Source organism: Bufo bufo, chromosome 1, assembly GCF_905171765.1.
Source record: "Bufo bufo chromosome 1, aBufBuf1.1, whole genome shotgun sequence".
NCBI lineage: Eukaryota > Metazoa > Chordata > Amphibia > Anura > Bufonidae > Bufo > Bufo bufo.
In genome coordinates, this window is record NC_053389.1 from 187,014,914 (window position 1) to 187,042,144 (window position 27,231).

At 44.2% G+C, this 27,231-nt stretch overlaps 1 protein-coding gene across 1 annotated transcript in view; it reads right to left on the bottom strand.

Moving 5' to 3' along the window:
* Positions 1-27,231, bottom strand: part of TRPM4 (transient receptor potential cation channel subfamily M member 4) — a 163,603-nt gene that overhangs the window by 119,840 nt on the left and 16,532 nt on the right. The gene's annotated exons all lie outside the window — the stretch shown is intronic.

The window sequence follows — 27,231 nt, forward strand, 5'->3', positions numbered from 1 at the left end:
CTAATGTGGACTGTCTTCTATGGCACCCTGTATAGTCTCTACATCCATGTCATTTAATAAAAAACTATTTTAATGGATACTATATAGTACCGATTCTCTTTGGTTGATATATATTTAGGTGGTACATTCCTGTTGATAACAGGCTGTGTCGATCCAGTTGAACCATGATATTACGAACAGTCTGCAAAATATCCATCCAGATGGAGTGTTCATCTTAGCGGGTGATTTTAACCAAGCCAATCTCAAAACTGTGCTCCCCAAATTCTACCAGTTTGTTAAATTCCCAACTAGGGGGAGAAATACATTGGACCGTGTTTATTGCAACATAGCAAATGCTTATACAGCATCACCTGCCCCCCATCTTGGCAGGTCGGATCACATTTCTTTGTTCTTAGCTCCAGCATACAAACCTCTTATCACCAGGATTAAGCCTACTTTGCATACAATCAGAGTTTGGCCTGTAGGAGCCACAATGAGACTACAGGATTGTTTTGAGGACACAGATTGGGATTTGTTTAAACAGGCAGCTACAAAGGAAAATCACACAGACTTAAACATATATGCCTCCTCTGTCCTATCCTATATTAAATTTTGCATGGACAATGTCACTGATACCAAAATCATTCGGACCTTCCCAAATAGGAAACCATGGATAAACAGAAATGTCCAAAACCTTTTGAATGCACGTGACATTGCTTTCCGAAAGGGAGGCCCAGAGGAGTACAAAACAGCCAGGTCCAATCTGAAGAGGGGCATTAGGGAGGCGAAGCACTGCTACAAGACAAAGATAGAACATCATTTTACAAGCTCTGATTCCCGACGCATGTGGCAGGGTATCAAGTCCATTACGAATTCTAAGAGCAACATCTGTTCTATCAACACCGAAATTCTTTCTCTCCTGATGACCTAAATTATTTTTTTGCACAATTTGACAAAGACAATGAGCTGCCTATCATCAAATTAGCCCAGCAAGTGGCTCCATCATGTTCCCTGATGCTGAGAGCACATGAGGTAGAATGGGCCTTAAACCACATTAATCCCCACAAAGCAGCTGGCCCTGATGAAGTTCCTGGAAAAGTCCTTAAAAAACTGTGCTAAACAGCTGAAAACAGTGTTTACCAGTATGTTTAACAGCTCACTAGAGCAGGCCATTTTCCCCACTTGCCTGAAGTCCTCCACAATTGTCCCAATTCCAAAACAGGCAGGGGTAAAGACCTTAAGTGATTATCGCCCGGTGGCTCTCACTCCTATCGCTATGAAGTGCTTTGAACAACTTGTCCTCAGGCACATGAAGAGCAAGATCTGCATCCCCATGGACCAATACCAGTTTGCTTATAGAGCACATAGGTCGGCTGAGGATGCCGTGTCACTTACCCTTCACACTGCGCTGTCACACTGGAGCAGAGAGACAGCTACAGTATGTGCGGATGCTGTTCATTGATTACAGCTCGGCCTTTAACACCATCCATCCCAACAAGTTGGCAACGAAACTGAACAACTTGGGTCTCAGCTCACACCTGTGCAACTGGATACTGGATTTTCTTACAAAAAGACCACAAGTCGTACGCATGGGCAAGCACTTCTTTTCATCCTTAACACTAAACACTGGGGTACCGCAAGGCTGTGTGTTGAGCCCTCTCCTGTACTCCCTCTTCACAAATGACTGTAAACCTATTCACAATACCAATACCATTATAAAATTTGCAGATGACACGACCGTGATAGGCCTGATCTCCAACAATGATGAAACAGCCTATAGGAAAGAGGTTGAGAACCTAGAGAGATGGAGTAAGAACAACAACCTCATACTCAATACCAAGAAAACAAAGGAGCTAATTCTGGATTTTAGGAAGAAGAAACAAAATGGACACCATCCCATTAGCATTAATGGTGGAAACGTGGAGATAGTTCAAAGTTTCAGATTCTTGGGAGTTCATATTAGTCAGGACCTGTCATGGATAAAAAAAACACAACAGAAATGACCAAAAAAGGCCTTCAGAGGCTTTATTTTCTGAGGAGTCTGAAGAAAGCACAACTCCCAAAACAGCTGCTAGTCAATTTTTACAGGAGCAGCATAGAATTTGTTATCACATACTGCATTACAGTGGGGTCCTCCGGCTGCTCTTCTGAGGACAAGAAGACCCTCAAGCGCATCATCAGAATGGCTGGCAGAATCACTGGTACTCAGCTACCATCACTGGAGGACATCTTCACTGCTCGCTGCAGCAACAGGGCAAAAATTATCTGCGGGGATCCAACTAACCCCGGCCACAGCTTTTCATTCCCCTACCCTCTGGTAGGCGTCTTAGAGCCCTACATGCCCGCACCACTAGGCTGAAGAACAGCTTTTACCCCAAAGCAATCAGTCTCCTAAATGCTCAGAGACTATTGCCCCTTCCAAGGATAGAAACTACCACAGACTGAAAGTGACTGCTGCATTCATGACCCCATGATGATCTCTTGTCTGCAGTGGTGTCTGATCAGTGTGTATATATACTCATAAACACTTCCTACTTTGATCTTGCTATATATATGCTGTGAACTGTGAATAGTAATGCTTTCTAGTGCAATGTTTTGTGTTGTTTTTCTAGTGTAATACTTTAGTTTAAATGTCAGTTCTTGTTCCTCTGTCCATGGCATCTAGGATTGCTCCAAACAACATTTCAATGTATTGTACATTGTATTACATTGTATTGTACAGTGACAATAAAGGCATCTTATCTTATCTTAATAAGATTAGCACATGTACTCGTACCACTCGCTGTAGTGCCAGCAGTCATGCAGGAAGGATGCAGGGATACCAGCGCTGGCACTATAACAGACGAGCGAATCTAGCGCGAGAGGTGTGGGGTACGAGAACATGTGCCGATCTTGTTTAGGCTACTTTCACACTAGCGTTCAGGGCTCCGCTTGTGAGCTCCGTTTGAAGAGTCTCACAAGCGGCCCCGAACGCAACCGTCCAGCCCTAATGCATTCTGAGTGGATGCGGATCCGCTCAGAATGCATCAGTCTGGCAGCGTTCAGCCTCCGCTCCGCTCAGCAAGCGGACACCCAAACGCTGCTTGCAGCGTTCGGGTGTCCGCCTGGCCGTGCGGAGGCAAACGGATCCGTCCAGACTTACAATGTAAGTCAATGGGGACGGATCCGTTTGAAGTTGACACAATATGGCTCAATTTTCAAACGGATCCGTCCCCCATTGACTTTCAATGTAAAGTCTGGACGGATCCGTCTGAACAACTTTCACACTTAGAATTTTTTCTAAACTATAATGCAGACGGATCCGTTCTGAACGGATCCAAACGTCTGCATTATAGGAGCGGATCCGTCTGTGCAGACACCAGACGGACCCGCTCTGAACGCAAGTGTGAAAGTAGCCTTAACCACCTTCTTGAACAGGTGACTATTCTGTCAAAACCTCTGTGTAGAGAACCGGATTCTTACCAGTGGCGTACCTGCAATAGAGGCAGATCACATTACTGTTATGGGGCCCAGTGGGCCGACATGGAACTTGTTCTACTCTTCCCAACTTGAAAACACTGCATTTTCATGTAGCTGTCACTAGGGGGAGATTATTACAGCTTCAATTGTAGTTGTATTAATTCCTATTCAGCTCCCCCTAGTGGTGGCTGCAGGTAGACAGCTTTGTAATAGAAGAGAAGCAGGATATTTATCAATGGATTTTTGCCAGTTTTCTAGTTTAAATACAATGAGAAATATGATGTTCAGAATAAGCGCCATATATTTGAAGCACCTGTTCCAAAGGACAAAGGCAACTTTTTTTAAAATTCATATTAAATTTAAATTTCTTCCACTCCACTCCAATGATTCTTACTTTTAGACTGTGTTGGTACAAGCTCCTCAATTCAATATTTTATATTTGCACATACAGTATGTATAATTTTCCGCCAGTGAAACTGACGAGTTGAAAAAAGTCAGGAATTAAGACGCTACAAATACCTAGACTGAGGGGGCTGCTGCCCTGTCTAAGCTCTGTGGTTCTTTTTCGATGTGTTCCTGCACACCAATGCCCCTGGACACTTGTTTTGCAGGTAACTGCATTGCAGTCCCATTCACTTTATTAAATCTGTGTTGCACAGCAGCTAGCCAGCAGTGCATCTATGCAAAAGCCACAAGGGGGCCTCAGTGCGCTCATTCTCTAGATTGGTGTGGTGGCCGCTCCAAAACGTTATGAAATATTTCAGCAACATGCCATAACATTTAAAGATGGAATTACAATTGAAGGACAATTTAAAGAGTGACAGCATATTGTTGGGATATGACATTACTTTGTCATTGATGGAATCTAACCTGTAGGGCTTTCATGATCCTGAGCGTGAACGGACCAAGGCCCCTTTGCGTGTGTCCTCCACTTTTTTTTTTTAACTCAGTGTAATTTTTTTATTGAGTGTACAACATTGGAATCATAAACATATCAGTATACATCGGCATGTACATATTTACATAGTACAATATATTGCAGTTTTGTTTTCCTGCTACACACTCAAACATTTTTTTTCTTTTATTTGACATGTTTGGAGATCATACATTACACTTTATCTAATATTAATACACCAACAACCCTAAACTCCCCCCCGCCCCCCCCCCTCTATAATTAAATGGTGAGACAACCATCCCTATAAATTGAGTCCGAGCATTCCTGCTATATGTAGAACCCATCCAATATCTCCACTGTTGCTTCAAGGCCCTCTTTTGCAGACTCCTAAAACACCCCCTTTCACCCTTACTTCTTCTAGCACCAGGTCACCAGACAAAGGTTACTGCAGCCTCCCAATCCCAGAGATTTGATCCCTAAGACAGTCTTCCGCAAGCGCCTGTGATACCAAGCTTGGGTCAGTTAACCAGCCCGTCCAAATAGACCCAAACTTATGTGGACATTTCCTTTTCAGGTATATTCCTCTTTCATACCGCAAGATATTATTCAATCTATTAATATATTCCCAGCTTGTGGGCGTGTTATGTTCTGTCCAGTGTTTGGCTATCAGAATACGAGCTTGGAATAACATTCTCTGTATACATATAGACATAGCACTGCCCCCTGCATCCATCTCTTATTGCCCAAGAAGACATGTCCTGGGAACACATGAAATGTCTATCTGCGTCACTCTTTTAATAAGTCGTATAATCTCTTTCCAGAATATTCCTAGTTCAGAGCATTCCCAGAACATATGCATCAAGGAGGCATTTTCCGTTTTGCAACGAGGGCAACATGAGTCTGAACGAACACCTATCTTATACAGAAGGGCAGGGTTCTTATACTCCCTGTGTATCATATATTGCTGAGACATGCGCTGCGCCTCATTAACTGTTAACCTGGGTGTTAGCGACAATGTGTCATTCCATTGCTCCTGGGTGATTACACCTACATCACGCACCCATTTATCTTTGACCGGAAGGGGCCCTGGGGAAGTAATCCCCTCATTCATATGCCTATATAACGATAAAATCAGCCCCCCAGTACCCCCGGGACTCAGTAATTGCTGAATGACTATGGGGGTAGGTTAAATTTGTTTACTTTCTGTAAATTGCGCCTGATACGCATACCTCAGCTGTAAAAATTGATAGAATGCCGTTTTTGGGAGATCAAACTCCCGCTGTAGTTGTGCAAATGATTTCATACCCCCACCCTCCTGAATGTGGCGTATACAGAGAACACCCTTCTTTTCCCACGGAGAAAAGCCCTCCAGCCTGAATATTTCAGGTAAGCTCGGATTACGCCACAAAGGTGTATACCGTGGACTCCCTTGAGACCAAGCGTGTCTTTAAATTTAGACCATACTTTAAAGATCAGGTACAGAGTAGGCAGATTCTCGGCCCCCGGCATTTTTCCTATTTCCGCTATAGAGAAGGGTATGGCCTGCTTTGCAAGGGAAGAAACTATCCTTGCTGACGGTCCCGCCCCGTCCTGTTGACCCCAACCCTTCAAGTGTTGTAACTGGCCGGCCCAAAAATATATCCAAGGGTTTGGTACCGAGAGGCCTCCCTCCTCTTTGCCTCTTTGCAACGTCTCTAATCTAATTCTAGGTTGCTTTTTCTTCCATATAAGGGACCGAAAGAGACCCTGAACCTTATAGAATATTCTTTGGGGTATCCAGATGGGGGAATTATGCAAGATATACAGCAATTGGGGCATCAGGATCATGTGTCCTCCACTTTTAGTGGACAGGAGCACTGATGTGTAGGGAACTGCAGCACTGCTCCTATCATTTGGAGTGGCACAATGTTCCCTTCACAGTGGGTAATTTTGCTTGTAGAACCATGGTGTTGCTGGCCAAATTGTTCCAACAATTAACTTTCCATTTGAAAACCCTGCCTGCCATGCGTGGCTGTGATTTTTGGCTTTTCTACCCTGATGGCACTGACAGGTGAAGTGAGTAACATTGACAATGCCACCTGTCAAGGAGATGGATATATTAGACAGCAAGTGAGTAGTAATCCCCCTAAGCCAGGGATTAGGCACTTATATATATATATATCGCTGACATATTCCGCATATTAGTATCACGCTGTCCCCCAATGGGGCTCACAATCTCAAAGTTCCCTATCAGTATGTTTTTGTAGTGTGAGAAGAAACCTGAGTACCTGGAAGAAATCCACGCAAACATCGGGAGAACATACAAACTCCATGCAGATGTTGTCGTTGGTTGGATTCGAACCTAGGACTCTAGCGCAAACCACTGAGCCACTGTGCTGCCCATTAGGCTACGTTCACACAAATGTGAAAAATGGCTGTGAGGGCAATTTAAGTAACGCAAATCACACAGCAATTTTTCTAACCAGTTGAAGTCTATGGGGCTATACACATGGACACTTTTTTAACAGCCAATCAATAGCGGCCAGACGGTCCCCACTAAAATCGATGGGACCGTTTTTAATGGCTTTTTAGACAGGAGTGCACCTGCCTAACGGACATTTAAAACTGGTACACTTTGTTAAAAAAAAAAAAGCCATTCAAGAGTTAACATAAAATACCTCATTCATCTGCACGGATTGTTAATCAGGTCTCCATCAGGCGGGGCATGATGAACAACAGGGTTTTATTCAGCAATAACACACAACATATGAATATAACTTTCAGTAAGATCAGAATCTCAGCACATCTACTTCTGGCTTTCTTCTCTCTCAGCTCTCTCTGTACATGTACAGCAAGGCTCCGCCCATTCCTGCCTTTTCTCTTTACCAGTACCATATTAACAACATAACACTGTGTCTGGACAGGCAATCACATAATGTAGTTGTTACAATACACAGAGTAATATGCATTATTCCAACATGGACACTGGCTGCTTAATGTAGGCTTCAGGACCTGACATATGACATCATCACGCTGGGAGTGCAGGTCCAGTTGCCTTCAATGAGTGTGCAAGTGGATGAGGTGAGTATATATACAGTAGTGTTAAAAAAATAGCAGTGAGTTATCCAGTTTATGTTACTACTTTACCAGGGGCGTAACTAGAAGTGACTGGGCCCCACAGCAAATATTTGTAAGGGCCCCTCCAGCGCGCTTCGCACCTCCCTCCTCCTGTGTAAACCCCACTCCTTTGGCACAGTGTAGCGGTATACTGTATATTGTGTGGCACAGTGTAGAGGTATACTGTACATTGTGTGGCACAGTGTAGAGGTATACTGTATATTGTGTGGCACAGTGTAGAGGTATACTGTATATTGTGTGGCACAGTGGATGCTGTATGTGTATAACATAAACATATTTCACATGAAAACTTACAGTTACTTGGCTTGGCCCTTGGGGATCTCGGACGCCACTTCAACACATGGCCGGGGGCTCGGCGGAGCTGATGTTGTGCTTTATCCTAATAAGAAAGATTTCATAATAAGGATTTGGAGAAGGGGCAGAGGAATAGCAGAGCAGGGAGAGGCTGGTGCTGCTACTAGGGGGTCATACCATGGGGGAGTAATAAAGCCCACTATAATGCCCCCCCCAGTAGTAATAATTCTCCTTATAATGTGACAGTGCAAAAATACAAAATCAAGTGCCTCTCTCCCCCCCCCCCCATGTCCCAGTATCATAGTGCCATCTTCCCCCCCAAAAAATGTGCCAGTATCAAGTGCCTCCCGCTCCCCCCATCCCCCATGGCAGTAACAGTCAGGTATTAAAAAAAAATAATAAACACTTCTACTTACCTCCATGTCAGCGATGCGATGCAGCCTCTTCCTGTGCCCCACCCTGTATGTCCATATATGGAGTCAGTGCTTGTATTTCAGAAAAGGAACCCACGACCTTCTGTATCAGAGGCAAAGCACCTAACCACAAGACCATAAGAGCTGCCTTGCTGCTGACTGAAAAAATATGACAGCTGCTCATATATAGAGATATAGCAGAGCTGAGTGTGCTGGGACAGCTGTCATATAGAGATATAGCAGTGCTGGGTGTGTTGGGGAAGCTGTCATGTGTATAGATGTACACTTAGCCAGCTATAGCAGTAGAAGTCTCATATTTTTTCAATCAGTTGCAATGCAGCCTTTATGGCTGTGAGGGTAAATGCTTTGCCACTGATACATTGGAGGTTGTGGGTTTGAATCCCAGACACAACAGGAGACTTTAGGAGACAGTAAGATTAGATCACATTAGCGAGGGGGGCCTGGTCACCTGCTGCTGTGAATCGATATTTAACTAACTTGAAAATAAACTGTCACACACGCTGCCTGGCGCCGGGCCCCGAAGCAGCTGCTTCCCCGGTATTTACACCACTGTACTTTACAGAAAGTAAAGAAAAAGGAATATTATGCTGTTAAAAAAATAGCAGTGCCAGCATTTTTCTTTTAAAACTCAAAGATATTATGTATAAACAGAAAAAAAAAATTAAAATACATTTTACTTATCTTTGAATTACTGAACTAATATTTAGTGGCATAACCATTGTTTCTGAGAACTGCTGGACATCTGGGTTGCATGGAGTCAGGGGTAAACCACCAATAAAGCCAGGTGAGGCGATCGCCTCAGGCAGCACCAGGAAGGGGCAAGAGGGGGGCAGCGTAAGGGCCATGGGGAATGAGCTCTTTCGTTGTGGCAGGGGTTAGGTTAAATAAATTAGCATGGGGGGGCGCCGTTTCAGTTTTCGCCTCAGGCAGCAGAAAGGCTAGGTGTACCCCTGCATGGAGATGATCAACGATTGGACTACATTCCACAGATCTTCAGCTTTTTTTTTTGCCTCATAAACCGCATTTTTTATGTTCTCTATGGGATTAAAATCAGAGGATTAGGAAGGCCACTCCATTACCTCAATCCTGTTTGTCTGTAACCAAGATGTTCATTTACTGGTGTTTTTCCGGTCATTTCTTCTTCGGCATAGGGCAACATGATCACTAAAGATAAGCGAATTTTTTTAAAATTCGATTCGGCCGGTTCGCCAAATTTTTCGATAAAATGCGGTTCGATACAATTTTTTTTCGCAGCGAATCACATTAAAAAACGGCTATTTCCTGGCTGCAGAGAGCCTTTATAGTGGTGTAGAACACTCATAGGGAGTCTGCTGTGGTAGTAAAATAATACTGTGAGTCAGTATGACATGCAGATGACAGCCGTCGCTCTTAGAATCACTGCACACTTCACTTATTTGGGCAGTCACGGGGTCAAAACTGACCAAATAACTCAAGTATGAACTCAGCCTTACAGATCGATGTTAGCGCCAAGAAGAAGCGCACTCCTTTTACACCCTCGTCAGCTGATTCCACATAGATGTCTACAGGACCTGTTCTATTAAATGCTTATGCAAGTAGAGCCCCCTGACAGAGTGGAGAGGGTGTCAGCAGTAAGTTTGTGTAGACGTCACTGATTATTTTGCCCTTCCTCTGATCCGTCAGAACAATAACCCACAAAAAACGGATCCTGTCTGTCGAGCATCCACCTTCACTCGGTCAGCATTTAGTCACTAATCCATCAGTATTGCTAATGCCCAAAAAAACAGGAGTGGATCCAAAACAGAGATGACACGTGAATGGAATATTTGCATGTCTTCTGTGCTTTGTACCCAGTCCTGCTTTGGGCTACCAAATTACATGCCAATTCTGATGGGACCATACAAGCCTTACAGCTGCTAAACAGACAGGATCCGTTCTGCATCTCATTTTTCAGACTCAGAAGAAGGGTCAAATAATTGATGATGTCAGCCAGGCTGAAAGGCAAAATAGTGGCCAGAGATGACGTGGGTAGGGTGGGAACAGCATAAGAAGTCCACATAGTACCCCTATGACATAGTGGTGAGGTGGAAGCAGCATGATGAGACCACAGAGTGGCACAATGACAGAGTGTGGAGGTGGCGGCAGCATCAGGAGGCCACAGAGTGGCACAATGACAGTGTGGAGGTGGCGGCAGCATCAGGAGGTCACAGAGTGGCACAATGGCAGAGTGTGGAGGTGGCGGCAGCATCAGGAGGCCACAGAGTGGCCAAATGACCGAGTCTGGAGGCGGCAGCATCAGGAGGCCACAAAATGACAGTGTGGAGGTGGCAGCAGCATGAGGAGGAGGCCACAGGGTGGCACAATGACAGTTTGGAGGTGGTAGCAGCAGCATCAGGGGGCCACAGAGTGGCACAATGACAGTGTGTAAGTGGCAGCAGCAGCATCAGGAGACCACAGAGTGTCAAGGTGACAGTGTGGAGGTGACAACAGCATCAGGAGACCACAGAGTGGCAAGGTGACATAGTGTGGAGGTGGCAGCAGCATCAGGAGACCACAGAGTGACCCGGTGACAGAGTGGGGAGGTGGCACCAGCATCATCAGACCACAGAGTGACAAGGTGACATAGTGTGGAGATGACAGCAGCAACAGGAGACCACAGAGTGGCAAGGTGACATAGTGTGGAGGTGGCAGCTGCATCAGGAGACCACAGAGTGACCCAGTGACAGAGTGGGGAGGTGGGTGGCAATACGAGTACCAGCTGAAGATGGTGGGTGAAAGAAGGAGCACTTGGCATCAGATGTGGGGCATCAGGCAGGTGTCAGCATCAGAATTGTAGCTGAGGCAGGTAGCCAGAAGAAACCGGTCTCTTTTGTCAAAGTGTTGGTGTGGCACCATGGATGATCTAGTCTGATGCATCAGGAATTGGTGGGTGGAAATCCTGGCTGATCCGTGCCTGATTCATCTTGACAAAGGTCAGTCTCTCCACATTTTGGGGTAGACAGGCGAGTTCTTCTTGGGGTAACTATGGCCCCCGCCGCTCTGATGCCACAATACTGGCCGGGCAGGACAGCTTTTCCATGGCAAACTCTGCTAGTTGCGGCCACAAATCCAGTTTGGCTGCCCAGTAGTCCAGCAGATCTTTAATGTGGGGTGGCAGGGTGCTGTCGAAGTATGCCAATACCTGCTGGTTCAGGTCCTGCTCCAGGTCTAGCTGTTGCTGCTGGTGAGTACTTTCTTCACTAGGCGGGTGGAGAAATCTGCTCATCAGCGACTCTAGACTCAAGTAGCTGCTAATAGAGCAGGAACTGCTCCTACCCCCCCCCACCCTGCCACAGCAGCCACGGCAGTGGAACGTGAGTGCAGAGGGCCCCCCGGTCAGACCTGCGAGAGGATGGACGATAGCGCAGATAGACAGCGGCCAACTGACTACATAGGATGTCTCTATAGTAGTTCAGTTTGTCCTCCCTCTCAGCGGGTGTAAAAAAGGCCCGCATTTTGGACCAGTAGCGAGGGTCACAAAAGGTAAAGAGCCAGAAGTCATCCCTCTGCCGAATGGCGACAATTCGGCTGTCACTACGCAAGCAAGTGAGCATGCATCGGGCCATTTGTGCAAGTGACTCGGAGGGACTCCCTGCCTCCATCTCCACTACATACTGCCAAGGTGTGTCTGGGTCCTCTGCCTCGTCTTCCTCGTCGCCCTGTAGTTCCTCTGGCTGCTCCTGTTCCTTTTCTCCTGTCACTTGTGTGTAAAAACCACTCATTTTGCTACACATTGCTTGTGCTCCAATGTCCTCCTCCTTTTCTCTCCTCCTCCAGTTCAGCCCCCACAGGGCTCATGTGGCTGTGAGATCTAGGCACCACGTCTCCAGTCCCCTGACCAGCCAGATTTTTCAGCATGTGTTCCAGGACATGAAGCAGTGGAATGACGTTGTTCATCTCGTAGTCCTGGCGACTGAAAAATAACGTGGCCTCTTCAAAGGGCCTGAGCAAACGGCAGTGGTCACGCATGAACTGCCACTGGCTGACATCAAAGTTACACAGGGGAGTACTCCTGTCCGTTTGGATCATCAAGAAATCGTTTATGGCCTTTCTCTGTTCGTATAGTCGGTCCAACATATGGAGGGTGGAATTCCAACGGGTGGAAACATCACATATCAGCCTATGTTGGGGGATGCCGTTCTGCCGCTGCAGCTCAAAGAGGGTGTGCTTTGCAGTGTACGAGTGGCTGAAGTGCATGCAAAGTTTTCTGGCCATTTTTAGGATGTCTTGCAGATGACAACCAGATTGAAGACATGTGCCATGCAGGGCGCATGGCTCAGCCCTCCTTGACGCAGCGCCGACACCATGTTCTTCCCATTGTCGGTCACCATGGTTCTGATTTTGAGTTGTCACGGAGAAAGCCAGGGTTCGATTTCTTGATGAAGGACACAGAGCTGTTTCTCCCCTTTGTGACTCTGTTCACCCAGGCAAAAGAGGTGTGGAACAGCATGACACCGCCGTGCACTGCATATGTGGTAAGCTGGAGGAGCACTGTGAATTGTCCCTGCATTGGAGGCTGAGGACACGCTGGAGGATGAGGAGGTAGAGGCGGACATTGTCGCAGGACCAACGGCGTGAGAACGTGGAGGCGGAAGCGTCGTCATCTGGCCAAGTTGCTGGTGTGGCTGGGCAGGAACCACATTTACCCAGTGGGCCGTAAAGGACATATACTGTCCTTGACCATAGTTACAGCTACTGACAAAATTTCCCCAAAAAAGCTGTATCACAAACAAATTTCACCACTGAATGGCTAATCGACATAATTCGGTTCATACAGAAGAAAGTCTACAATCACCCATCAATTTTCCCCATAAAAGCTGTTTCACAAACAAATTTCACCAATGAATGGCTAATCTACGTAATTCGGTTCATACAGAAGAAAGTCTACAATCACCCATTAATTTTCCTGTATTCTTTTTCCTATTAATAAACCCCCAAAAAATAAATATAACAATCACAATTCACCGCAGAACGGATAATAGGACGTACGTATCCATCCTATTAATACAGCCTTGTAAATGGCTGTAGTACAATGGAACTTTACCGCTGAATGGCAAATATTTTTTTCCACTAATACACAGCAAAAAGGGCTGTAGTTTTCTCACTTGAACACATAATGGCTAATAAGCCCTTTTTCTTTTTCCCCACTAGTACACAATAAAAAAGGGCTTTAGAACATATCCGCAGAACGGCAAATATATATAATTTTTTGCCACTAATACACGCCAAAAAGGGCTTTAGAACATATAACTGCACCAATGAACGTCAAATATATTTTTCTTTTGCCACTAATGCACAACAAAAAGGGCTTTAGAGCATATAACTGCACCATTGAACGGCAAATAGGCCCTTATTTTTTTCCACTTATACACTCCACAAAAGGCTTTAGAACATATAACTGCACCGCTGAACGTCAAATATATTTTTCTTTTGCCACTAATGCACAAAAAAAGGGCTTTAGAGCATATAACTGCACCATTGAACGGCAAATAGGCCCTTATTTTTTTCCACTTATACACTCCACAAAAGGCTTTAGAACATATAACTGCACCGCTGAACAGCAAATATATTTTTCTTTTGCCACTAATACACAACAAAAAGGGCTTTAGAACATAACTGCACTGCTGAACGGCAAATATATTTTTCTTTTGCCACTAATACACAACAAAAAGGGCTTTAGAACATAACTGCACTGCTGAACGGCAAATATATTTTTCTTTTGCCACTAATACACAACAAAAAGGGCTTTAGAACATATAACTGCACCGCTGAACGGCAAATATATATTTTTTTGCCACTAATACACGACAAAAAGGGCTTTAGAACATATAACTGCACCGCTGAACGGCAAATATATTTTTCTTTTGCCACTATTACACGACAAAAGGGGCTTTAGAACATATAACTGCACCGCTGAACGGCAAATATATTGTTCTTTTGCCACTATTACACAACAAAAAGGGTTTTAGAACATACAGTATAACTGCACCACTGAACTGCAAATATATTTTTCTTTTTCCACTACTACACAACAAAAATGGCTTTAGAGCATATAATTGCACCGTTGAACGGCAAATAGGCCCTTATTGTTTTCCACTTATACATACCACAAAAGGCTTTAGAACATATAACTGCACCGCTGAACAGCAAATATATTTTTCTTTTGCCACTAATACACGACAAAAAGGCCTTTAGAACATAACTGCACCGCTGAACGGCAAATATATTTTTCTTTTGCCACTAAAACACGACAAAAAGGGCTTTAGAACATATAAATGCACCGCTGAACGGCAAATATATATTTCTTTTGCCACTAATACACAACAAAAAGGGCTTTAGAGCATATAACTGCACCGTTGAACGGCAAATAGGCCCTTATTTTTTTTTCCACTTATACATTCCACAGAAGGTTTTAGAACATATAACTGCACTGCTGAACGGCAAATATATTTTTCTTTTGCCACTAAAACACAACAAAAAGGGCTTTAGAGCATATAACTGCACCGCTGAACGGCAAATATATATTTCTTTTGCCACTAATACACGACAAAAAGGGCTTTAGAACATATAACTGCACCCCTGAACGGCAAATAAAAAAAAGATTTGTGCCAATAATGCACGGCAAAAAGGGCTGTAATTTTCGCACTTCACCACACAACGGCTAATAAGCCCTTTTTTTCCCCACTAGTACAAGCAAAAAAATGCTTTAGAACATATAACTGCACCGCACAAGGGCAAATAACACGTAGAAATATTTCCTTGTAATAATCCCTGTTAAAGGCTGTATCAAACAGCACTTGCATCCCAATAACAAGAACGGTTTGCTGGAATTACAGAGCTGTATAATGGCAATTTGGATCCCTAGTCAGTGCAGCAAGGTGTAATAGGATTGTTCCTATTACCCAGGCTGTAACCTCCCCTTCTGAACCCTGTTCTACATAAAAGCTGTGAAATGATTCCTGCCTATCCTTTGCCTACACCTTGAATAATCTTTCCCTGAACTTGTAAATCGTTTTTTTTAGCACAATGAAGTCTTTCCTAGCACTATCCCTAGAGCCCAAGATGGCTGAGGCTATTTATAGGGCTGTGACATCACAGGGATGGCTGGCTGCTGATTGGCTGCATGCATGGCATTATGGGTGATCCCGCGTTCCCAGAGATTCTTGCTCCAATGTCTGTCACGCCCCATTTCCCCAGTGTTTCAGAAGGAAATGCACTATAACCAACAACATTTGCCACAATCATACCTTAAATAAGGACCAAAATTAACATCTGTTATTCCATAGAAAGAATTACTTCACCAATTTAACTCCTCTCTGCTATTATTTTAAACAAGCCCCTTTTTATTCACAATTCAATTACTCAGAAATAGCGACATGCATGTCCTAATTGTTTTTTTTTTTTTTTCCTGTTAGGCCCCTATCACGCGAACGATACGGCTTAGGTCCGGATGCGTTCAGGGTGCGTTTAGTGAAACTCCCACCATTTTGCAAGCAAGTTCATTCAGTTTTGTCTGCGATTGCGTTCAGTTGTTTAGTTTTTCCGGGGCAGGGGCAATGCGGTTTGATGCGTTTTTCACGCGCGTGATAAAAAACTGAAGGTTTACAAACAACATCTCTTAGCAACCATCAGTGAAAAACGCATTGCATCCGCACTTGCTCGCGGATGCAATGCGCTATTTACTCAGCCCCATTTATTTCTATGGAGCCGAGGCTGAGTAAAAAATGCCAAATATAGAACATGCTGCTATTTTCACACAACGCAGAACTGTTGCGTGAAAAACAACACTCATGTACACAGACCCATTGAAATGAATGGGTCAGGATTCAGTGCGGGTGCTATGCGTTCACGTCACGCATTGCACCCACACGTGTGAAATGGACCTTACTCTACAACATTTACAAGTAAATTATTTTCTATGTAGCAATATCGCTACTATAAAAAACTGTGATTTATCAAAGTTACATATGTGAGACTGCTAGTTTTTTTAACACTACTATATACAGTATATATATAAATATATGTATATATATATATATATATATATATATATACACTGCTCAAAAAAATAAAGGGAACACTTAAACAACACAATGTAACTCCAAGTCAATCACAGTTCTGTGAAATCAAACTATCCACTTAGGAAGCAACACTGAGTGACAATCAATTTCACATGCTGTTGTGCAAATGGGATAGACAACAGGTGGAAATTATAGCAATTAGCAAGACATCCCCAATAAAGGAGTGGTTCTGCAGGTGGTGACCACAGACCACTTCTCAGTTCCTATGCTTCCTGGCTGATATTTTGGTCACTTTTGAATGCTGCCGGTGCTTTCACTCTAGTGGTAGCATGAGACGGAGTCTACAACCCAAACAAGTGGCTCAGGTAGTGCAGCTTATCCAGGATGGCACATCAATGCGAGCTGTGGCAAGAAGGTTTGCTGTGTCTGTCAGTGTAGTGTCCAGAGCATGGAGGCGCTACCAGGAGACAGGCCAGTACATCAGGAGACGTGGAGGAGGCCGTAGGAGGGCAACAACCCAGCAGCAGGACCGCTACTTCCGCCTTTGTGCAAGGAGGAACAGGAGGAGCACTGCCAGAGCCCTGAAAAATGACCTCCAGCAGGCCACAAATGTGCATGTGTCTGCTCAAACGGTCAGAAACAGACTCCATGAGGGTGATATGAGGGCCCAAAGTCCACAGGTGGGGGTTGTGCTTACAGCCCAACACCGTGCAGGACGTTTGGCATTTGCCAGAGAACACCAAGATTGGCAAATTCGCCACTGGAGCCCTGTGCTCTTCACAGATGAAAGCAGGTTCACACTGAGCACATGTGACAGACGTGACAGAGTCTGGAGACGCCGTGGAGAACATTCTGCTGCCTGCAACATCCTCCAGCATGACCGGTTTGGCATTGGGTCAGTAATGGTGTGGGGTTGCATTTCTTTGGAGGGCCGCACAGCCCTCCATGTGCTCGCCAGAGGTAGCCTGACTGCCATTAGGTACCGAGATGAGATCCTCAGACCCCTTGTGAGACCATATGCTGGTGCGGTTGGCCCTGGGTTCCTCCTAATGCAAGACAATGCTAGACCTCATGTGGCTGGAGTGTGTCAGCAGTTCCTGCAAGACGAAGGCATTGATGCTATGGACTGGCCCGCCCATTCCCCAGACCTGAATCCAATTGAGCACATCTGGGACATCATGTCTCGCTCTATCCACCAACGTCACGTTGCACCACAGACTGTCCAGGAGTTGGCAGATGCTTTAGTCCAGGTCTGGGAGGAGATCCCTCAGGAGACCGTCTGCCACCTCATCAGGAGCATGCACAGGCATTGTAGGGAGGTCATACAGGCACGTGGAGGCCACACACACTACTGAGCCTCATTTTGACTTGTTTTAAGGACATTACATCAAAGTTGGATCAGCCTGTAGTGTGTTTTTCCACTTTAATTTTGAGTGTGACTCCAAATCCAGACCTCCATGGGTTGAAAATTTTGATTTCCATTTTTTTATTTTTGTGTGATTTTGTTGTCAGCACATTCAACTATGTAATGAACAAAGTATTTCAGAAGAAAACTTAATTAACTCATAACTAGGATGTGTTATTTTTGTGTTCCCTTTATTTTTTTGAGCAGTGTATATATATATTATCACACTAACAGAGGGTTGGGGGGTTGCATTAATTACTGAGGGCACAACAGAGAGAAATTATATATTCTGGGGGCATTGGGGGACATTACTTATTCTCAGGGCACCAAGGGGGCCATTCTTTATATTCGGAGGGCATAAAGGGGGTAATTCTTTATATTGCAGGGAACTATGGGAGACAAGTTCTATCTTTTTGCGAAACGGAAGCAAGGAACAGAACACCACAGAAGCACTCCGTAGTGCTTCCATGGGGTTCTGTTCTGTACTTCCGTTCCGCATCTCCGGGTTTGTGGACCTACGGTCGTGTGAATGAGCGCTAAAGGTTATCATTGATTCATGTGGTCTGGCAGTTATCTGTAGGTATTTGTATTGTTGCTTGCCATAGGCATGTGCTCATTTGAGCATTACATGGTTGTGATTCCTATATGATAAGAGATTGATTTTTTCTTTTATTTTATATAAGTGGCTGTCCCTTTCCCATTTTTTGTCCATATGTATACTAAGGGTACTGTAGGGGTTGGGATTTAAAAAAAGAAAAGCCAATGGAATTCATTCATTTTTAATAGCCGTTAAAAAGCTGGTAAAACAGATGGCCATAAAATGGATGCACAAATGGTTGAAAAAGGGTCATGAAAAACTTACAGTGTGACAGTTTTTAATGGCCTTTTTTCACCTTTCATCTGAATGTAGCCTTAAAAAGTAGCAAAATCCAGTTTTGCACCTTTTTAAATACCATTGCAACTAGATTTAGTCACTGGCATTTTTGCACCGCCTACACCTTTTACACTGTCTGCACTTCATCATAAATTAAATGCCTGCTGCTACAGCGCAGGGCCCATCAAGCATGATAGCACATGCCGATCTTGAAAAATCAGGGCCTCAGTTATTAAAGTTGACAGGGGAATGCCTCATATGCCAGTTTTCTGGCATCAAAAGGCCACATTTATTATAATTTAAACCAGAAAACTGGTATAAATTACACCTGAAATCTACACCAGTTCTAGTGTACATACTGCCTGATATGCACCACAACTATTAAAGGGGTTGGCTCAACTTGAGGACCCCAATCTGGAGCAGTTTCCAGAGGTGGGACCCGCAATTATCTGACATTGATAGAATGTCCTAGCAATATGCCGTCAATGGCTGAGATGAGACAACCCCTTCAAGAGGAAAGAGGCCCCGAGGACGGAACTCAATACCAGAAAACTTTAACACAAGTGTGAAAGTACCCTAAGTATACAAATACACAGTATATTTAAAACTCATTCTGACTTTCACCCTTACCTGTAAAGAAAGCCAGACATCAAAGTCAAACTCAGGTGTCAGAGTAAAATATCAAAGTCAGAGTCAGATATCAAAGTTAGGTGCCTGAGTCAAGTATCAGGATGAGTATTTTGCCTCAAACTGACTTTATTTTGATATTTGACCATTATATCTGACCATGTCCTAAAACAAATACTGTAGCAGTGATTAGTACCTTACACAATGTTATGGTGTTAATGTTGCTGCTGGTCAGCGTACAGTATGTAGAAAGTCTCAAAACAAAAGCAACGTTTCCAGAATACAAGCCATAGTTCAAATCTAAGATGTTTATTGCTTCCTTTTAGAATCCATATGGCAACTGGAGTACAATGCAGTCTGCGCGTTTCGACGGAGTGCCTTAAAGGGGTTGTCCGGGTTCAGAGCTAAACCCGGACATATCCCCATTTTCACCCAGTCAGCAGTTCATGCTCCGATGCTCTCCTTTGCCCTGCACTGAATTGAATTTTGTGGAGTTCCGGTGACGTACCTCTCCTTAGGGATGCCGGGCGGAGGCTTCCGCCCAGCAGTGAGCCCGGTGATGTCACCGGCACTGATGGGCGAGCTTTAGCACTGCCCTAGCCTGTAACGGCTAGGACAGCGCTAAAGCCCACCCATCAGAGCCGGTGACATCACCGAACACACTGCTGGGCGGAAGCCATTGCCCGGCAGTGTGTTATCATAAATAAAACAGCCCTTGCCCTGCACAAGGCAAGGGAGAGCATCGGAGTATGAACTGCTCTGATGCACAAGTCAGGGGGGCTGCCTTGGTGAAATTATGGGTATGTCCGGGTTCAGCTCTGAACCCGGACAACCCCATTAATCATGATTGGTCATGATTAAGACACTACGTCAAAATGCGTAGACCACATCATACTCTGGTTGCTGTATGGATTTTAAAAAGGAAGGTATAAACATCTTGGAATTTAACCGTGGCTTGTATGCTGGAATCTTTTCTTTTGTTTTGGAATCTTCCCTGGTCCGGGGTTTCCGTGTACGGCTATGGCAAACAAGGGTGAGCTGAAGTTTTTGTTATTTGCTTGAGTATGTGGAAAGTATATATTATTATAAATAAGAATAGGGATTATAAATAAGAATAGGGCAACAAGTGACAATAATTGTCCATCCAACAGCTAATCTGCTGAATATCAAAACTCGAGAAAAGTGGCACAAACTACTGCCTTATTCTATATTGTGTCTATTATTTCCAGACATTTCTTTCTTGCCTGTTCAATGCAGTATTTATTTACATTCTTTATAAAGAGCAATGACTGGCTTTGACCTTGAAAGAAAATGTTTCCTTCAAAGGAACTGACAGTCAACATAACACACAACAAACAGATCTTCTAATGGCCTGCCGCTGAAACAAAAATCACCTGACTCCTGACTGTCACACAAATCTCCAATTTAGTTCAGACGAAAATATGATCATTGAACATAGTGAATAGGTGTACTGCCCGTAGGGTGGGGACCCACTGTACCAACTAACCAGTTTGGGCTAACTCTAAAGACATTATCCTGGCAGTCGCCTGGTATTCACCCTTTAACCCCTATACAGAGATCTATACTTCATTGCAGGGAAATCACTATCTCTTGAGTGAGTCCCAATGTAGTTGGTAATTGACACATGGGAGTCAGAGATTCTGGTGACAAGCACTGAGGGATCAGGCAAAATACTTAATCAGCAAATCCAAGAAACAAGTCAAAGGCCAGGGCAGACGGCAATGGAGCAATATGGTAAACAGGCTGGGGTCGGGACAGTGGAAGCAGAATTGGTTAGGCAGGCAGAAGTTTGGTACACGGGTAGTCAGACAGAAATTGCACCTTGACTGGATAACTAGGAACTAGGAACCATTGGGAAGGTACCTAAGATACCCAGGGATGCCCGGCCATTGGCTGAAAGTGCATGTGTGTGCTCTAAGAGCAGGTATAGAGGCCTTTGAAGTGGACGTGCAGGCCGCAGCTGGCAAAGGATGCTAAAGTCTGACGACCGTGAACTATAGGGCCTGGAAATCGAAATTTGAAGCCATAATCCACCACCATCTCAAGCTCCCACCAAGGAAGAACTTGACTTGCTTGTCCACTAGTTAGGCCGAGAATCTGCAGAACACATCGAGTCATTAAGAGCGGTTCACGTGGGCCATTCAGAGGAAGGTCTTGGTGCAGCATAGGAGAGACTTGAACAAACTTACGGCAGTTCCAAAGCCATAGAAAATGCCTTATTTTAAAGACATCAAACCCTCCCAAAGATAACTCAAAAAGACAACCACAAGTTCCAGAATCTGAGTATCCTGCTAAATGAAGTGGAATTGGCTAAATCAGACATCCATTTATCAGAACTAAGATACCTTGATACTGCTCACAGCATGAAACCACCGATGTCCAAACACATAGCATGCAGGAAAAAGTTGCAGACCAGGGCTCCAGGTATACAAGAGAGCATAAAGTTTTTCTCTTATTTTGCTAGATTGGTCAGTGACCAAGCTTGCAAGAAAAATGATGCCAGCTTCAACTTTGCTGGACTGACTCCGTTAGCTTTATCATCATCCTCAGGGTATGATAGCACAACAATTAAATGTTAAGACTTAAGTAACGGTATCTGAAAGACTGATGTTCCACTTAAAAGGGTTTTCTAAGATTTTAATACTGATGATCTAACCTCAGGATAGGTCATAAGTATCTGATACGGTGGGGGGTCCAACCCCCACTGATCAGGTGTTTGAGAAGGCACTGGCGCCCCTGTAAGCGTTGTGACCTTCACTGTGCTCACCAAGCACAGTGCAATACATTGTATAGCGGCTGTGCTTAGTATCGCAGCTCAGCCTAATTCACTTCAAGGGGGCAGAGCTGTGCCTAGTCAATGTGACCGACGAACCTGTTCTCACTCAACCTAGGAAAACAGCAAGAAGGCCACACCAATATTGCGAGCACCGCTGCCTTTTCAAACAGATGATCAGCGGGGGTCCAGGGTGTCGGATCCACACATATCAGATACTGACCTATCCATTAACACAAACACACCCTCTACCCTAAGAAGGATGCTACTGCTGCTAAAGAAAGGGACCTCAGTCATATGTTCCCTATCCATAAAAGACCTCACCATCTTAAGGAATGTTATGGGCTCAAGATAAAGGTTATGCAACAGCACAGAGAGACTCTCAAAGAGCTTGTGGTGAGTTTTGAACTTCCTCAAACCACATTGCAAAGGACTATAAGGCTGTCAATAAGAGTGCCGAATACAGTAGTGACAAACATGTTACAGCTATGCATCCTACTCCACCTCTTGACAACTCACAATCCTCAACAGCATCTAACACCATTGCAAAACATTGCATTGAGCTAAAAGCTCAAAATTTAACTACAGCCACTGTCTCCTCTTCATGCATGGAAGTATATGGAAAAGAGACTGGTCCAAAATGTTGCACCAAGATATGTCTGATCAAAGTCAACCTAGAAAGGCAACCTGAGAAAGCCACCGAATGCAGGCCATTATAGATGAACAAAGCAACAGGTCTCTAGCAAAACCTAAATTCTAAGACTTCTTTGATATAAGGGGCCAAGAAATACCATAAACCATCAACACCTGCTTTGGTCATGTAGAGAATTTCAGCAGAATGACCACTGGGTATGTTGTTTCTTTAATTAAGGGAAATACTCACATACCTTAGCCATAATTACTTCAATGTTAACAGAAACCTGATAAAAAATAAAAAAAATCCTACTCTAGAGCCTAGAATCTGCATATCATCATCCCCATTTAAGGCACCAAGCTAATAAAATTCTTCCTATGGACATAAATGCCAATACTCTATGCTTACTTAGGCATCTCAGACATAATCTGAGGGTCTATAAGGAGTGGCAACTATGCAAAGGTCTAGATGGCACCTCATATGCACAGAGACTTGATTTAGGCTGGGTAATTATGAACCATCTAAAGTTAACTCCTTTAAAACGTATGCGCTCAAAAATGGTCGCACAACCAACTTTAAGCCACACTCTTATGCTCTCATCCAGGTACCAGATGTCATTTCTACTCCTTATGATAATGATTTAGGGAGATCAGTGCACAACACAAGATGACAACTAAATAGCCCTGTCTATAGAAGATAAATAGTTTAATAATGGACAGCGGATTCTCTAAAAATGATTATAACCACGTTGAGAGGATTAGGAAGGTCTCTAAGCCTGAACAACTACATTATGTTCCATCTAGAGATGAGCAAACCTTTTGATTTGGTTCATTTCAGGTTTGCCAAATTTTTGAAATAGTTTATTTAGGACCTGAACAGTTTCTACCCTAATCAAAGTTGCTCCAATTGACCTGAAAATCGGTATCTAACATCCTCTAGTCTCCTAGGAAATTATGTTTTCTTTTTTCGTAAATTTCTTTGAAATTCTACTTTTTCTCTCCCCCTTTCTAAGCTCTTGAATGCAATGACAGCAATAGAGAATAATGTCAGAGTGACACGGTCATATATAGCTATGGGTAAACGCATGCTTGATGGCATTAACGAGTAGCGTGTTTAAAAACACACTGCGCTGTCACGTGTGTTATGCTTTTTCATATTCCAAAACTTTCAAAAATTGTCCCTTATTGGGGCAGATGGTGTTTAAACACAGGGTGCTATGGGAAAAAAGAGTGGCTTGTTTGGGGACCAAGCATCCAAAAATTATATCTTCATGGGGGCAGAATGCCTGCCCATATGATACACACAGTATCTGTGGGGTGATCTGAAGAGGGCTGTGCACAGGAGATGCCCTCGCAATCTGACAGATTTGGAGTGTTTTTGCAAAGAAGAGTGGGCAAATCTTGCCAAGTCAAAATATGCCATGCTGATAGACTCATACCCAAAAAGACTGAGTGCTGTAATAAAATCAAAAGGTGCTTCAACAAAGTATTAATTTAAGGGTGTGCACACTTATGCAACCATATTATTTTATTTTTATATTTTTTCTTCCCTCTACCTAAAAGATTTCAGTTTGTTTTTCAATTGAGTTGTACAGTTTATAGGTCACATTAAAGGTGGAAAAAGTTCTGAAATGATTTATCTTTGTCAATTTTTTTTTTTTACAGCACAGAAACCAGACATTTTAACAGGGGTGTGTAGACTTTTTCTATCCACTGTATTTCATACTGTGGGGTGTAATATACTGTATACTGTGGGGTACTATATACTGTAGGGTGTTATATACTGTATACTGTGGAGTATCACTGTATACTGTGCAGAGTGTTGTACACTATACACTATGAGGGGCTGGAGGTGTTATACTATATACATCAATTCAACAAATATGACCCAGATAAATGAAGGGTATTAGGTCCTACTAAACAAAAATTGGCAGCCCTATGGCTGATAGAACCCAATTTACATTTATTCCATAACCTGCAATAATAAAATTACTTTTTATTTCATTAAATTAATAATCCTCTAACCACTAAACACCCAGCCAGCCATTGTAGAGTATTATTCTGTTTGTTTACTTTCACCACTAGTCCCTTTTCTTATGCTTCCTCTTCATTAAAAAAAATCACAATGATTGAACAGTTTACTATCAGCACTGACTATAGCTGTCTTTTAAAATCGCTTCTTACCCTGCCCCCCAAATGTTTTGCCAGATCCCTGATGTCCTCATATACGTGGCATCATTTTCTTTAATATTTACCAGGAAAAACAAACAAACACAGGGCACAATGTGAAAGAGGGGATGATCGGGTAAAATGGAGGGAGGGGACCCACGATTGGTAAACAACCCTGGGCCTATGATACGCTTAATCTGCCCTTGCATGTGGCCACAACAGTAGTGGCAGCAGCAGTAGCATAGCATGTAACATACAAGGCAGTAGAACGGAGGTTTATGGGTAGTAGTAGTGGTGGATGTGTAGCGTTAATAATGGTGGCAGTATTATCAGTGAGGAGTAACAGTAGAGGCGGCAGCAGCCATGTGGTATGCTGGCAACAGACATCTGCTTCCTGAAAGCTGTAGCAAACTGCGTACACAGTGTTTCCTGATAATAAAGTGATTTGGCCTCCCTTTCGGCTGGAGGAAAACATTCTTCCATTTTGCTGTGATAGGAAGGGTCTAAAAGCATTGCTATCCTGTAATCATGAGACTGCTTAACATCAATGATACGCCTGTCAGTGCATAAGCAAGAGTTCCCGAGGAGCCATTTCTTTATGGCTCCGCCCCCACTGAGACAATTGGATGTGGTGGCTAGTGTCATAATCATCATCCCCCCTGCTCCTCCACCTCTGACTCCTCCTCCAGTGGCAGCTCCTCATACCCCTCCTCCCTAGGAATTTCTCCTTTTGGATCTTTAACAGCTACAGGTCAGACAGCAAGATGCGTTAGCTGTTCTTCTTCCATCCCATCCCTTGTTGCATGAACATCTGTTCTAAGATAAATATGAGAGGGATGAGAACTTTCATGCAGCAGTTGTATCCACTGACAAATTTTGAGGCCTCTTCAAAGGGCTTCAGCACGCGACAGGCATCTCTGATAAGCTGCCACTGCCTGACCTCTAAACAACACATGCTCTCTGCTGAGGTGGCCTGGTACATGACAAAATCATTCACAGCTCTACACTGCTTGTACAAATGCTCTACCATGTGCAATGTTCAATTTCAGCAAGTTAGAACGTTGCTGATTAAGTGGTGTAATGGCAGACCGTTCAGTCGCTGCAAGTCCAGGAGACCGTTCATTGCTGAAATGCAAGGACATTCCCTTGGACATTGCCAGCACCTTGTGCAACCCAGTGTACATTTTTAAAAAGTGCTGCATGCCTAGGTTAATCACGAGTGGCATGCAGGGAGCATTTCTTATTTACCTCAGGTCCAGCGATTTGACCAGTTGAGTTGGCAGGTTTGCTGCTTGATGCACTTTAGCAAGTGATTGGCTGTGTGACAACCCTGGCCTCAGATCCAACACCATATGGCAACAATTGATTTGACACATGTGATAGGAGGGAGGAGGAGTGGGAGCAAAGCTCTGACCTGCTGCTGTTGGGGACTGGAGGATGTCCACGGAGGAGAAGGTGGTGGAGGCGGATAAGTGCCTTGTAGGGGAGCCAAGCTGACACAAACGTGGAGGTGTCAAAAGAAACTGACCTTGTTGCTGCCCGCAAAACATTGACCCAGTGAGCTATAAAACAAATGTATTGTCCCTGCCCCTAACAGCTTCTCCAGGTATCCACTGTGGTGTGCACCTTGTTGCGCAGCAACAATTGCAAGGAGCAGCCCACATTCTCCGCCACATGACAGTACAAGGCAGAGAACGCTTTTTGGGAGAAATATGAAGGCTAGGTATCTTCCAGTGAGGCTGAGTGCACGACATCAGCTCCCTAAAGGCAGCAGACTCTACTAAATGGTACGGCAGCAACTGCACTATCAGCAACTTGGCCAGGTAGGAATTAAACTTGCGCACCATCGGATTGCTGGGAGTGTAAAGTTGTTTTCTGGCCATGCATTCCATTAACGATGGCTGACAAAGGATCTGAGAAGGAGGAGTCTTAGCGGGAGAAGCAGTAACTAATGATGACAATGACAAGGACACCGTACTGCATGTGGATGCCGCAATGGAGAGCGGTTGAAGGAGGAAACTCTTGCTGCGGTAGCTGGTGCACACCTCTGTTTGCCTGCTGGATCGGGTGATGCTGCCTCATGTGGTTTAATAGAGTTGTGGTGCTTATGTTCCTGTTTGACTGCCCATGGCTTATTTTATTCTTGCAGAACTTGCACAGGGTAATGCTGTTGTATACTGGCAGTGTGGAGAAAAACTGCAGATAGCTAGAGGCAGCAAGAGGCAAGTTTTCAGCCTAAGGCACCCATAATGTCAGCGGCATCACCAGATCCCGAAGCAGATATAGTCCTGGCTGTTCTTTCGGAGGTTCTGGCTGCACATCGACTCTGCTCTTTATTGCTGCCACTGCCACCACCCTCCTCATCAGATGCTACCTCCTCAGCACCCCGATTTGTCTCCCAGGTCCTGTCCAACACACAATCATCATCGGAGTCCTCACTCTCCCCATCACTTTTAGTGGACTGTGATATAGCATTGTGGGCTCCTTGGCCCCCTCCTGATTACCTGCTCTG